Source organism: Gadus chalcogrammus, chromosome 12 (genome assembly GCF_026213295.1).
Source record: "Gadus chalcogrammus isolate NIFS_2021 chromosome 12, NIFS_Gcha_1.0, whole genome shotgun sequence".
NCBI lineage: Eukaryota > Metazoa > Chordata > Actinopteri > Gadiformes > Gadidae > Gadus > Gadus chalcogrammus.
Window position 1 is genome coordinate 9483519 of NC_079423.1, and position 13402 is coordinate 9496920.

The 13402-nt window shown below is 44.6% G+C and overlaps 19 non-coding genes across 19 annotated transcripts; all 19 read left to right on the forward strand.

The window, feature by feature from the left end:
• The first annotated feature begins 1107 nt into the window (after positions 1 to 1107).
• Positions 1108 to 1227, forward strand: LOC130401111 (5S ribosomal RNA). The gene has a single exon (XR_008903570.1). It is a non-coding gene; the product is annotated as a 5S ribosomal RNA (ribosomal RNA).
• Positions 1228 to 1756: 529 nt separating this feature from the next.
• Positions 1757 to 1875, forward strand: LOC130400693 (5S ribosomal RNA). Its single transcript, XR_008903169.1, has one exon. It is a non-coding gene; the product is annotated as a 5S ribosomal RNA (ribosomal RNA).
• Positions 1876 to 2405: 530 nt separating this feature from the next.
• Positions 2406 to 2524, forward strand: LOC130400476 (5S ribosomal RNA). The gene has a single exon (XR_008902959.1). It is a non-coding gene; the product is annotated as a 5S ribosomal RNA (ribosomal RNA).
• A 526-nt stretch (positions 2525 to 3050) lies between these two features.
• LOC130397768 (5S ribosomal RNA) lies at positions 3051 to 3169 on the forward strand. The gene has a single exon (XR_008900352.1). It is a non-coding gene; the product is annotated as a 5S ribosomal RNA (ribosomal RNA).
• Positions 3170 to 3698: 529 nt separating this feature from the next.
• LOC130397769 (5S ribosomal RNA) lies at positions 3699 to 3817 on the forward strand. The gene has a single exon (XR_008900353.1). It is a non-coding gene; the product is annotated as a 5S ribosomal RNA (ribosomal RNA).
• A 530-nt stretch (positions 3818 to 4347) lies between these two features.
• LOC130400469 (5S ribosomal RNA) lies at positions 4348 to 4466 on the forward strand. The gene has a single exon (XR_008902952.1). It is a non-coding gene; the product is annotated as a 5S ribosomal RNA (ribosomal RNA).
• A 527-nt stretch (positions 4467 to 4993) lies between these two features.
• LOC130397770 (5S ribosomal RNA) lies at positions 4994 to 5112 on the forward strand. Its single transcript, XR_008900354.1, has one exon. It is a non-coding gene; the product is annotated as a 5S ribosomal RNA (ribosomal RNA).
• Positions 5113 to 5638: 526 nt separating this feature from the next.
• Positions 5639 to 5757, forward strand: LOC130397772 (5S ribosomal RNA). Its single transcript, XR_008900356.1, has one exon. It is a non-coding gene; the product is annotated as a 5S ribosomal RNA (ribosomal RNA).
• A 529-nt stretch (positions 5758 to 6286) lies between these two features.
• Positions 6287 to 6405, forward strand: LOC130397773 (5S ribosomal RNA). Its single transcript, XR_008900357.1, has one exon. It is a non-coding gene; the product is annotated as a 5S ribosomal RNA (ribosomal RNA).
• A 529-nt stretch (positions 6406 to 6934) lies between these two features.
• On the forward strand, positions 6935 to 7053 carry LOC130397774 (5S ribosomal RNA). Its single transcript, XR_008900358.1, has one exon. It is a non-coding gene; the product is annotated as a 5S ribosomal RNA (ribosomal RNA).
• A 528-nt stretch (positions 7054 to 7581) lies between these two features.
• On the forward strand, positions 7582 to 7700 carry LOC130397775 (5S ribosomal RNA). The gene has a single exon (XR_008900359.1). It is a non-coding gene; the product is annotated as a 5S ribosomal RNA (ribosomal RNA).
• Positions 7701 to 8228: 528 nt separating this feature from the next.
• Positions 8229 to 8347, forward strand: LOC130397776 (5S ribosomal RNA). The gene has a single exon (XR_008900360.1). It is a non-coding gene; the product is annotated as a 5S ribosomal RNA (ribosomal RNA).
• Positions 8348 to 8876: 529 nt separating this feature from the next.
• On the forward strand, positions 8877 to 8995 carry LOC130397777 (5S ribosomal RNA). The gene has a single exon (XR_008900361.1). It is a non-coding gene; the product is annotated as a 5S ribosomal RNA (ribosomal RNA).
• A 529-nt stretch (positions 8996 to 9524) lies between these two features.
• On the forward strand, positions 9525 to 9643 carry LOC130397778 (5S ribosomal RNA). Its single transcript, XR_008900362.1, has one exon. It is a non-coding gene; the product is annotated as a 5S ribosomal RNA (ribosomal RNA).
• A 528-nt stretch (positions 9644 to 10171) lies between these two features.
• On the forward strand, positions 10172 to 10290 carry LOC130399873 (5S ribosomal RNA). The gene has a single exon (XR_008902368.1). It is a non-coding gene; the product is annotated as a 5S ribosomal RNA (ribosomal RNA).
• Positions 10291 to 10819: 529 nt separating this feature from the next.
• LOC130397779 (5S ribosomal RNA) lies at positions 10820 to 10938 on the forward strand. The gene has a single exon (XR_008900363.1). It is a non-coding gene; the product is annotated as a 5S ribosomal RNA (ribosomal RNA).
• Positions 10939 to 11467: 529 nt separating this feature from the next.
• Positions 11468 to 11586, forward strand: LOC130397780 (5S ribosomal RNA). The gene has a single exon (XR_008900364.1). It is a non-coding gene; the product is annotated as a 5S ribosomal RNA (ribosomal RNA).
• A 529-nt stretch (positions 11587 to 12115) lies between these two features.
• On the forward strand, positions 12116 to 12234 carry LOC130397781 (5S ribosomal RNA). Its single transcript, XR_008900365.1, has one exon. It is a non-coding gene; the product is annotated as a 5S ribosomal RNA (ribosomal RNA).
• Positions 12235 to 12763: 529 nt separating this feature from the next.
• LOC130399729 (5S ribosomal RNA) lies at positions 12764 to 12882 on the forward strand. The gene has a single exon (XR_008902230.1). It is a non-coding gene; the product is annotated as a 5S ribosomal RNA (ribosomal RNA).
• Positions 12883 to 13402: the final 520 nt, after the last annotated feature.

The window sequence follows — 13402 nt, forward strand, 5'->3', positions numbered from 1 at the left end:
CACCCTATTTAAGCAATGTATCGCATGTTTTTGGCCGCTGAGAGGTAGCGGCTGTAGCGTAGTGGATTAGTATAAGACCCGAACGCCAGCGACCGGGGTTCAAATTCGCCGGTCTATCATCATGCATTTTACCCCCATAGATGTGTTGCCAGCACGGCCTTGAAAATATGGGTTGAAGTTCGAAATAAGCACAAAAATATAATTCCATAAGTTTTAGTGATTAAGTATTCCATATGCATGAGAATTAGGACTTTTTAAGCTTCACATATATTCGCGTCACATGGGAGTCGAACCCCCCGCGCAGAAATTCAAGACTGACGCGCTACCTCCACTCTAGCACTCTGTCACTGAGACACAATGCGCAACAGTAATCATTGTCTACATAAGGTCCAAAAGGACGATCAAATAACGAACACCCTCTGATGAGAATCTGTATCTCTCATGAAGAACCCCAATTTCGTTGTTTGCACAATGACAATAAAGTCTGAAATCTGAATATCATCAGACAATGCCAAGGGATCGGTTCTGTCCCGTAAAACCCTTGTCTCCGGAGAAGTGCGCCGGGGTCCACGGGAACACCCACAAATGGTGACGCCATTGTCAGAGGAGGGGCTAGGAAGCTGCGCACGCCGATTTAAGTAGCCGATCTCCGGCTAGACTAAGCCGAAAAAAACTGCTCCCGACCAGGTTTGGTTGCGAGCATAAGTCACCATGGTGATACAGCGACGCTAAAAGAGATCGACTTTCGTGGTACAACTAACCCAGGCTTGGAGCTCAACATACCTCGCTAACCCTCTAAGCGAGCTTCGTGGTACAGGGCCCAGATCATGGGAGGACGTCAACAAATCACCACCCATTCTCTGACACTTTAACCGTTAACCTTGTTCAAACATTTAACATCACACGCACATGCAGTGTATTTCAGATAATTAATGAATTCAGATGTCACAATGATCGTTTACATGGATAAGGAGTCCTACTGAATCAATTACTGCCGTTTATATCTAACTAATGATTGTTTTTGTAAAAGTGTAACGTCGAGCCTCAGCAGCTTTCTCACTCCTTATGTGCTACTGTATAAAACCTGGTTTTGCGCCTGCACTAATTGCTTACGGCCATACCACCCTGAACACGCCCGATCTCGTCTGATTTCGGAAGCTAAGCAGGGTCGGGCCTGGTTAGTACTTGGATGGGAGACCGCCTGGGAATACCAGGTAGCTGTAAGTTATTTATTTTCAACTCGAGCTCATTGCCTCCGTGGCCTACCGTGGCGTACCGTGACCTGATGTTTACTGCCAACCGCTTTGGAGGATTTAAGCAACATACAAAAACTGACAACGTCTCTCAAAACTATTTTTGTGAAACATGAGGACAGTATAGTGATACTGCCAGCAGGGAGCACCAGAGAGCTGAACCGACAGTTGTACATTTCTTAAACTTTCACCAACACAAACACGCACGCTCACTTCAGATCATGGGAGGACGTCAAAAAATCACCACCCATTCTCTGACACTTTAACCGTTAACCTTGGTTCAAACATTTAACATCACACGCACACGCAGTGTATTTCAGATAATTAATGAATTCAGATGTCCCAATGATCGTTTACATGGATAAGGAGTTCCTACTGAATCAATTACTGCCGTTTATATCTAACTAATGATTGTTTTGTAAAAGTGTAACGTCAAGCCTCAGCAGCTTTCTCACTCCTTATGCTGCTACTGTATAAAACCTGGTTTTGCGCCTGTACTAATTGCTTACGGCCATACCACCCTGAACACGCCCGATCTCGTCTGATCTCGGAAGCTAAGCAGGGTAGGGCCTGGTTAGTACTTGGATGGGAGACCGCCTGGGAATACCAGGTGCTGTAATGCTTTTTCTTTTTCAACTCGAGCTCATTGCCTCCGTGGCCTACCGTGGCGTACCGTGACCTGATGATTACTGCCAACCGCTTTGGAGGATTTAAGCAACATACAAAAACTGACAACGTCTCTCAAAACTATTTTTGTGAAACATGAGGACAGTATAGTGATACTGCCAGCAGGGAGCACCAGAGAGCTGAAACGACAGTTGTACATTTCTTAAACTTTCACCAACACAAACACGCACGCTCACTTCAGATCATGGGAGGACGTCAACAAATCACCACCCATTCTCTGACACTTTAACCGTTAACCTTGGTTCAAACATTTAACATCACACGCACACGCAGTGTATTTCAGATAATTAATGAATTCAGATGTCACAATGATCGTTTACATGGATAAGGAGTCCTACTGAATCAATTACTGCCGTTTATATCTAACTAATGATTGTTTTTGTAAAAGTGTAACGTCGAGCCTCAGCAGCTTTCTCACTCCTTATGTGCTACTGTATAAAACCTGGTTTTGCGCCTGCACTAATTGCTTACGGCCATACCACCCTGAACACGCCAGATCTCGTCTGATCTCGGAAGCTAAGCAGGGTCGGGCCTGGTTAGTACTTGGATGGGAGACCGCCTGGGAATACCAGGTGCTGTAAGCTTTTTCTTTTTCAACTCGAGCTCATTGACTCCGTGGCCTACCGTGGCGTACCGTGACCTGATGTTTACTGCCAACCGCTTTGGAGGATTTAAGCAACATACAAAAACTGACAACGTCTCTCAAAACTATTTTTGTGAAACATGAGGACAGTATAGTGATACTGCCAGCAGGGAGCACCAGAGAGCTGAACCGACAGTTGTACATTTCTTAAACTTTCACCAACACAAACACGCACGCTCACTTCAGATCATGGGAGGACGTCAAAAATCACCACCCATTCTCTGACACTTTAACCGTTAACCTTGGTTCAAACATTTAACATCACACGCACACGCAGTGTATTTCAGATAATTAATGAATTCAGATGTCACAATGATCGTTTACATGGATAAGGAGTCCTACTGAATCAATTACTGCCGTTTATATCTAACTAATGATTGTTTTTGTAAAAGTGTAACGTCGAGCCTCAGCAGCTTTCTCACTCCTTATGTGCTACTGTATAAACCTGGTTTGCGCCTGCACTAATTGCTTACGGCCATACCACCCTGAACACGCCCGATCTCGTCTGATCTCGGAAGCTAAGCAGGGTCGGGCCTGGTTAGTACTTGGATGGGAGACCGCCTGGGAATACCAGGTGCTGTAAGCTTTTTCTTTTTCAACTCGAGCTCATTGCCTCCGTGGCCTACCGTGGCGTACCGTGACCTGATGTTTACTGCCAACCGCTTTGGAGGATTTAAGCAACATACAAAAACTGACAACGTCTCTCAAAACTATTTTTGTGAAACATGAGGACAGTATAGTGATACTGCCAGCAGGGAGCACCAGAGAGCTGAACCGACAGTTGTACATTTCTTAAACTTTCACCAACACAAACACGCACGCTCACTTCAGATCATGGGAGGACGTCAAAAAATCACCACCCATTCTCTGACACTTTAACCGTTAACCTTGGTTCAAACATTTAACATCACACGCACACGCAGTGTATTTCAGATAATTAATGAATTCAGATGTCACAATGATCGTTTACATGGATAAGGAGTCCTACTGAATCAATTACTGCCGTTTATATCTAACTAATGATTGTTTTTGTAAAAGTGTAACGTCGAGCCTCAGCAGCTTTCTCACTCCTTATGTGCTACTGTATAAAACCTGGTTTTGCGCCTGCACTAATTGCTTACGGCCATACCACCCTGAACACGCCCGATCTCGTCTGATCTCGGAAGCTAAGCAGGGTCGGGCCTGGTTAGTACTTGGATGGGAGACCGCCTGGGAATACCAGGTGCTGTAAGCTTTTTCTTTTTCAACTCGAGCTCATTGACTCCGTGGCCTACCGTGGCGTACCGTGACCTGATGTTTACTGCCAACCGCTTTGGAGGATTTAAGCAACATACAAAAACTGACAACGTCTCTCAAAACTATTTTTGTGAAACATGAGGACAGTATAGTGATACTGCCAGCAGGGAGCACCAGAGAGCTGAACCGACAGTTGTACATTTCTTAAACTTTCACCAACACAAACACGCACGCTCACTTCAGATCATGGGAGGACGTCAAAAAATCACCACCCATTCTCTGACACTTTAACCGTTAACCTTGGTTCAAACATTTAACATCACACGCACACGCAGTGTATTTCAGATAATTAATGAATTCAGATGTCACAATGATCGTTTACATGGATAAGGAGTCCTACTGAATCAATTACTGCCGTTTATATCTAACTAATGATTGTTTTTGTAAGAGTGTAACGTCGAGCCTCAGCAGCTTTCTCACTCCTTATGTGCTACTGTATAAAACCAGGTTTTTGCGCCTGCACTAATTGCTTACGGCCATACCACCCTGAACACGCACGATCTCGTCTGATCTCGGAAGCTAAGCAGGGTCGGGCCTGGTTAGTACTTGGATGGGAGACCGCCTGGGAATACCAGGTGCTGTAAGCTTTTTCTTTTTCAACTCGAGCTCATTGACTCCGTGGCCTACCGTGGCGTACCGTGACCTGATGTTTACTGCCAACCGCTTTGGAGGATTTAAGCAACATACAAAAACTGACAACGTCTCTCAAAACTATTTTTGTGAAACATGAGGACAGTATAGTGATACTGCCAGCAGGGAGCACCAGAGAGCTGAACCGACAGTTGTACATTTCTTAAACTTTCACCAACACAAACACGCACGCTCACTTCAGATCATGGGAGGACGTCAAAAAATCACCACCCATTCTCTGACACTTTAACCGTTAACCTTGGTTCAAACATTTAACATCACACGCACACGCAGTGTATTTCAGATAATTAATGAATTCAGATGTCACAATGATCGTTTACATGGATAAGGAGTCCTACTGAATCAATTACTGCCGTTTATATCTAACTAATGATTGTTTTTGTAAAGTGTAACGTCGAGCCTCAGCAGCTTTCTCACTCCTTATGTGCTACTGTATAAACCTGGTTTTGCGCCTGCACTAATTGCTTACGGCCATACCACCCTGAACACGCCCGATCTCGTCTGATCTCGGAAGCTAAGCAGGGTCGGGCCTGGTTAGTACTTGGATGGGAGACCGCCTGGGAATACCAGGTGCTGTAAGCTTTTTCTTTTTCAACTCGAGCTCATTGACTCCGTGGCCTACCGTGGCGTACCGTGACCTGATGTTTACTGCCAACCGCTTTGGAGGATTTAAGCAACATACAAAACTGACAACGTCTCTCAAAACTATTTTTGTGAAACATGAGGACAGTATAGTGATACTGCCAGCAGGGAGCACCAGAGAGCTGAACCGACAGTTGTACATTTCTTAAACTTTCACCAACACAAACACGCACGCTCACTTCAGATCATGGGAGGACGTCAAAAATCACCACCCATTCTCTGACACTTTAACCGTTAACCTTGGTTCAAACATTTAACATCACACGCACACGCAGTGTATTTCAGATAATTAATGAATTCAGATGTCACAATGATCGTTTACATGGATAAGGAGTCCTACTGAATCAATTACTGCCGTTTATATCTAACTAATGATTGTTTTGTAAAAGTGTAACGTCGAGCCTCAGCAGCTTTCTCACTCCTTATGTGCTACTGTATAAAACCTGGTTTTGCGCCTGCACTAATTGCTTACGGCCATACCACCCTGAACACGCCCGATCTCGTCTGATCTCGGAAGCTAAGCAGGGTCGGGCCTGGTTAGTACTTGGATGGGAGACCGCCTGGGAATACCAGGTGCTGTAAGCTTTTTCTTTTTCAACTCGAGCTCATTGACTCCGTGGCCTACCGTGGCGTACCGTGACCTGATGTTTACTGCCAACCGCTTTGGAGGATTTAAGCAACATACAAAAACTGACAACGTCTCTCAAAACTATTTTTGTGAAACATGAGGACAGTATAGTGATACTGCCAGCAGGGAGCACCAGAGAGCTGAACCGACAGTTGTACATTTCTTAAACTTTCACCAACACAAACACGCACGCTCACTTCAGATCATGGGAGGACGTCAAAAAATCACCACCCATTCTCTGACACTTTAACCGTTAACCTTGGTTCAAACATTTAACATCACACGCACACGCAGTGTATTTCAGATAATTAATGAATTCAGATGTCACAATGATCGTTTACATGGATAAGGAGTCCTACTGAATCAATTACTGCCGTTTATATCTAACTAATGATTGTTTTTGTAAGAGTGTAACGTCGAGCCTCAGCAGCTTTCTCACTCCTTATGTGCTACTGTATAAAACCTGGTTTTGCGCCTGCACTAATTGCTTACGGCCATACCACCCTGAACACGCCCGATCTCGTCTGATCTCGGAAGCTAAGCAGGGTCGGGCCTGGTTAGTACTTGGATGGGAGACCGCCTGGGAATACCAGGTGCTGTAAGCTTTTTCTTTTTCAACTCGAGCTCATTGACTCCGTGGCCTACCGTGGCGTACCGTGACCTGATGTTTACTGCCAACCGCTTTGGAGGATTTAAGCAACATACAAAAACTGACAACGTCTCTCAAAACTATTTTTGTGAAACATGAGGACAGTATAGTGATACTGCCAGCAGGGAGCACCAGAGAGCTGAACCGACAGTTGTACATTTCTTAAACTTTCACCAACACAAACACGCACGCTCACTTCAGATCATGGGAGGACGTCAAAAAATCACCACCCATTCTCTGACACTTTAACCGTTAACCTTGGTTCAAACATTTAACATCACACGCACACGCAGTGTATTTCAGATAATTAATGAATTCAGATGTCACAATGATCGTTTACATGGATAAGGAGTCCTACTGAATCAATTACTGCCGTTTATATCTAACTAATGATTGTTTTTGTAAGAGTGTAACGTCGAGCCTCAGCAGCTTTCTCACTCCTTATGTGCTACTGTATAAAACCTGGTTTTGCGCCTGCACTAATTGCTTACGGCCATACCACCCTGAACACGCCCGATCTCGTCTGATCTCGGAAGCTAAGCAGGGTCGGGCCTGGTTAGTACTTGGATGGGAGACCGCCTGGGAATACCAGGTGCTGTAAGCTTTTCTTTTTCAACTCGAGCTCATTGACTCCGTGGCCTACCGTGGCGTACCGTGACCTGATGTTTACTGCCAACCGCTTTGGAGGATTTAAGCAACATACAAAAACTGACAACGTCTCTCAAAACTATTTTTGTGAAACATGAGGACAGTATAGTGATACTGCCAGCAGGGAGCACCAGAGAGCTGAACCGACAGTTGTACATTTCTTAAACTTTCACCAACACAAACACGCACGCTCACTTCAGATCATGGGAGGACGTCAAAAAATCACCACCCATTCTCTGACACTTTAACCGTTAACCTTGGTTCAAACATTTAACATCACACGCACACGCAGTGTATTTCAGATAATTAATGAATTCAGATGTCACAATGATCGTTTACATGGATAAGGAGTCCTACTGAATCAATTACTGCCGTTTATATCTAACTAATGATTGTTTTTGTAAAAGTGTAACGTCGAGCCTCAGCAGCTTTCTCACTCCTTATGTGCTACTGTATAAAACCTGGTTTTGCGCCTGCACTAATTGCTTACGGCCATACCACCCTGAACACGCCCGATCTCGTCTGATCTCGGAAGCTAAGCAGGGTCGGGCCTGGTTAGTACTTGGATGGGAGACCGCCTGGGAATACCAGGTGCTGTAAGCTTTTTCTTTTTCAACTCGAGCTCATTGCCTCCGTGGCCTACCGTGGCGTACCGTGACCTGATGTTTACTGCCAACCGCTTTGGAGGATTTAAGCAACATACAAAAACTGACAACGTCTCTCAAAACTATTTTTGTGAAACATGAGGACAGTATAGTGATACTGCCAGCAGGGAGCACCAGAGAGCTGAACCGACAGTTGTACATTTCTTAAACTTTCACCAACACAAACACGCACGCTCACTTCAGATCATGGGAGGACGTCAAAAAATCACCACCCATTCTCTGACACTTTAACCGTTAACCTTGGTTCAAACATTTAACATCACACGCACACGCAGTGTATTTCAGATAATTAATGAATTCAGATGTCACAATGATCGTTTACATGGATAAGGAGTCCTACTGAATCAATTACTGCCGTTTATATCTAACTAATGATTGTTTTTGTAAAGTGTAACGTCGAGCCTCAGCAGCTTTCTCACTCCTTATGTGCTACTGTATAAAACCTGGTTTTGCGCCTGCACTAATTGCTTACGGCCATACCACCCTGAACACGCCCGATCTCGTCTGATCTCGGAAGCTAAGCAGGGTCGGGCCTGGTTAGTACTTGGATGGGAGACCGCCTGGGAATACCAGGTGCTGTAAGCTTTTTCTTTTTCAACTCGAGCTCATTGCCTCCGTGGCCTACCGTGGCGTACCGTGACCTGATGTTTACTGCCAACCGCTTTGGAGGATTTAAGCAACATACAAAAACTGACAACGTCTCTCAAAACTATTTTTGTGAAACATGAGGACAGTATAGTGATACTGCCAGCAGGGAGCACCAGAGAGCTGAACCGACAGTTGTACATTTCTTAAACTTTCACCAACACAAACACGCACGCTCACTTCAGATCATGGGAGGACGTCAAAAAATCACCACCCATTCTCTGACACTTTAACCGTTAACCTTGGTTCAAACATTTAACATCACACGCACACGCAGTGTATTTCAGATAATTAATGAATTCAGATGTCACAATGATCGTTTACATGGATAAGGAGTCCTACTGAATCAATTACTGCCGTTTATATCTAACTAATGATTGTTTTTGTAAGAGTGTAACGTCGAGCCTCAGCAGCTTTCTCACTCCTTATGTGCTACTGTATAAAACCTGGTTTTGCGCCTGCACTAATTGCTTACGGCCATACCACCCTGAACACGCCCGATCTCGTCTGATCTCGGAAGCTAAGCAGGGTCGGGCCTGGTTAGTACTTGGATGGGAGACCGCCTGGGAATACCAGGTGCTGTAAGCTTTTTCTTTTTCAACTCGAGCTCATTGCCTCCGTGGCCTACCGTGGCGTACCGTGACCTGATGTTTACTGCCAACCGCTTTGGAGGATTTAAGCAACATACAAAAACTGACAACGTCTCTCAAAACTATTTTTGTGAAACATGAGGACAGTATAGTGATACTGCCAGCAGGGAGCACCAGAGAGCTGAACCGACAGTTGTACATTTCTTAAACTTTCACCAACACAAACACGCACGCTCACTTCAGATCATGGGAGGACGTCAAAAAATCACCACCCATTCTCTGACACTTTAACCGTTAACCTTGGTTCAAACATTTAACATCACACGCACACGCAGTGTATTTCAGATAATTAATGAATTCAGATGTCACAATGATCGTTTACATGGATAAGGAGTCCTACTGAATCAATTACTGCCGTTTATATCTAACTAATGATTGTTTTTGTAAGAGTGTAACGTCGAGCCTCAGCAGCTTTCTCACTCCTTATGTGCTACTGTATAAAACCTGGTTTTGCGCCTGCACTAATTGCTTACGGCCATACCACCCTGAACACGCCCGATCTCGTCTGATCTCGGAAGCTAAGCAGGGTCGGGCCTGGTTAGTACTTGGATGGGAGACCGCCTGGGAATACCAGGTGCTGTAAGCTTTTTCTTTTTCAACTCGAGCTCATTGCCTCCGTGGCCTACCGTGGCGTACCGTGACCTGATGTTTACTGCCAACCGCTTTGGAGGATTTAAGCAACATACAAAAACTGACAACGTCTCTCAAAACTATTTTTGTGAAACATGAGGACAGTATAGTGATACTGCCAGCAGGGAGCACCAGAGAGCTGAACCGACAGTTGTACATTTCTTAAACTTTCACCAACACAAACACGCACGCTCACTTCAGATCATGGGAGGACGTCAAAAATCACCACCCATTCTCTGACACTTTAACCGTTAACCTTGGTTCAAACATTTAACATCACACGCACACGCAGTGTATTTCAGATAATTAATGAATTCAGATGTCACAATGATCGTTTACATGGATAAGGAGTCCTACTGAATCAATTACTGCCGTTTATATCTAACTAATGATTGTTTTTGTAAAAGTGTAACGTCGAGCCTCAGCAGCTTTCTCACTCCTTATGTGCTACTGTATAAAACCTGGTTTTGCGCCTGCACTAATTGCTTACGGCCATACCACCCTGAACATGCCCGATCTCGTCTGATCTCGGAAGCTAAGCAGGGTCGGGCCTGGTTAGTACTTGGATGGGAGACCGCCTGGGAATACCAGGTGCTGTAAGCTTTTTCTTTTTCAACTCGAGCTCATTGCCTCCGTGGCCTACCGTGGCGTACCGTGACCTGATGTTTACTGCCAACCGCTTTGGAGGATTTAAGCAACATACAAAAACTGACAACGTCTCTCAAAACTATTTTTGTGAAACATGAGGACAGTATAGTGATACTGCCAGCAGGGAGCACCAGAGAGCTGAACCGACAGTTGTACATTTCTTAAACTTTCACCAACACAAACACGCACGCTCACTTCAGATCATGGGAGGACGTCAAAAAATCACCACCCATTCTCTGACACTTTAACCGTTAACCTTGGTTCAAACATTTAACATCACACGCACACGCAGTGTATTTCAGATAATTAATGAATTCAGATGTCACAATGATCGTTTACATGGATAAGGAGTCCTACTGAATCAATTACTGCCGTTTATATCTAACTAATGATTGTTTTTGTAAGAGTGTAACGTCGAGCCTCAGCAGCTTTCTCACTCCTTATGTGCTACTGTATAAAACCTGGTTTTGCGCCTGCACTAATTGCTTACGGCCATACCACCCTGAACACGCCCGATCTCGTCTGATCTCGGAAGCTAAGCAGGGTCGGGCCTGGTTAGTACTTGGATGGGAGACCGCCTGGGAATACCAGGTGCTGTAAGCTTTTTCTTTTTCAACTCGAGCTCATTGACTCCGTGGCCTACCGTGGCGTACCGTGACCTGATGTTTACTGCCAACCGCTTTGGAGGATTTAAGCAACATACAAAAACTGACAACGTCTCTCAAAACTATTTTTGTGAAACATGAGGACAGTATAGTGATACTGCCAGCAGGGAGCACCAGAGAGCTGAACCGACAGTTGTACATTTCTTAAACTTTCACCAACACAAACACGCACGCTCACTTCAGATCATGGGAGGACGTCAAAAAATCACCACCCATTCTCTGACACTTTAACCGTTAACCTTGGTTCAAACATTTAACATCACACGCACACGCAGTGTATTTCAGATAATTAATGAATTCAGATGTCACAATGATCGTTTACATGGATAAGGAGTCCTACTGAATCAATTACTGCCGTTTATATCTAACTAATGATTGTTTTTGTAAAAGTGTAACGTCGAGCCTCAGCAGCTTTCTCACTCCTTATGTGCTACTGTATAAAACCTGGTTTTGCGCCTGCACTAATTGCTTACGGCCATACCACCCTGAACACGCCCGATCTCGTCTGATCTCGGAAGCTAAGCAGGGTCGGGCCTGGTTAGTACTTGGATGGGAGACCGCCTGGGAATACCAGGTGCTGTAAGCTTTTTCTTTTTCAACTCGAGCTCATTGCCTCCGTGGCCTACCGTGGCGTACCGTGACCTGATGTTTACTGCCAACCGCTTTGGAGGATTTAAGCAACATACAAAAACTGACAACGTCTCTCAAAACTATTTTTGTGAAACATGAGGACAGTATAGTGATACTGCCAGCAGGGAGCACCAGAGAGCTGAACCGACAGTTGTACATTTCTTAAACTTTCACCAACACAAACACGCACGCTCACTTCAGATCATGGGAGGACGTCAAAAAATCACCACCCATTCTCTGACACTTTAACCGTTAACCTTGGTTCAAACATTTAACATCACACGCACACGCAGTGTATTTCAGATAATTAATGAATTCAGATGTCACAATGATCGTTTACATGGATAAGGAGTCCTACTGAATCAATTACTGCCGTTTATATCTAACTAATGATTGTTTTTGTAAAAGTGTAACGTCGAGCCTCAGCAGCTTTCTCACTCCTTATGTGCTACTGTATAAAACCTGGTTTTGCGCCTGCACTAATTGCTTACGGCCATACCACCCTGAACACGCCCGATCTCGTCTGATCTCGGAAGCTAAGCAGGGTCGGGCCTGGTTAGTACTTGGATGGGAGACCGCCTGGGAATACCAGGTGCTGTAAGCTTTTTCTTTTTCAACTCGAGCTCATTGCCTCCGTGGCCTACCGTGGCGTACCGTGACCTGATGTTTACTGCCAACCGCTTTGGAGGATTTAAGCAACATACAAAAACTGACAACGTCTCTCAAAACTATTTTTGTGAAACATGAGGACAGTATAGTGATACTGCCAGCAGGGAGCACCAGAGAGCTGAACCGACAGTTGTACATTTCTTAAACTTTCACCAACACAAACACGCACGCTCACTTCAGATCATGGGAGGACGTCAAAAAATCACCACCCATTCTCTGACACTTTAACCGTTAACCTTGGTTCAAACATTTAACATCACACGCACACGCAGTGTATTTCAGATAATTAATGAATTCAGATGTCACAATGATCGTTTACATGGATAAGGAGTCCTACTGAATCAATTACTGCCGTTTATATCTAACTAATGATTGTTTTTGTAAGAGTGTAACGTCGAGCCTCAGCAGCTTTCTCACTCCTTATGTGCTACTGTATAAAACCTGGTTTTGCGCCTGCACTAATTGTTTACGGCCATACCACCCTGAACACGCCCGATCTCGTCTGATCTCGGAAGCTAAGCAGGGTCGGGCCTGGTTAGTACTTGGATGGGAGACCGCCTGGGAATACCAGGTGCTGTAAGCTTTTTCTTTTTCAACTCGAGCTCATTGCCTCCGTGGCCTACCGTGGCGTACCGTGACCTGATGTTTACTGCCAACCGCTTTGGAGGATTTAAGCAACATACAAAAACTGACAACGTCTCTCAAAACTATTTTTGTGAAACATGAGGACAGTATAGTGATACTGCCAGCAGGGAGCACCAGAGAGCTGAACCGACAGTTGTACATTTCTTAAACTTTCACCAACACAAACACGCACGCTCACTTCAGATCATGGGAGGACGTCAAAAAATCACCACCCATTCTCTGACACTTTAACCGTTAACCTTGGTTCAAACATTTAACATCACACGCACACGCAGTGTATTTCAGATAATTAATGAATTCAGATGTCACAATGATCGTTTACATGGATAAGGAGTCCTACTGAATCAATTACTGCCGTTTATATCTAACTAATGATTGTTTTTGTAAAAGTGTAACGTCGAGCCTCAGCAGCTTTCTCACTCCTTATGTGCTACTGTATAAAACCTGGTTTTGCGCCT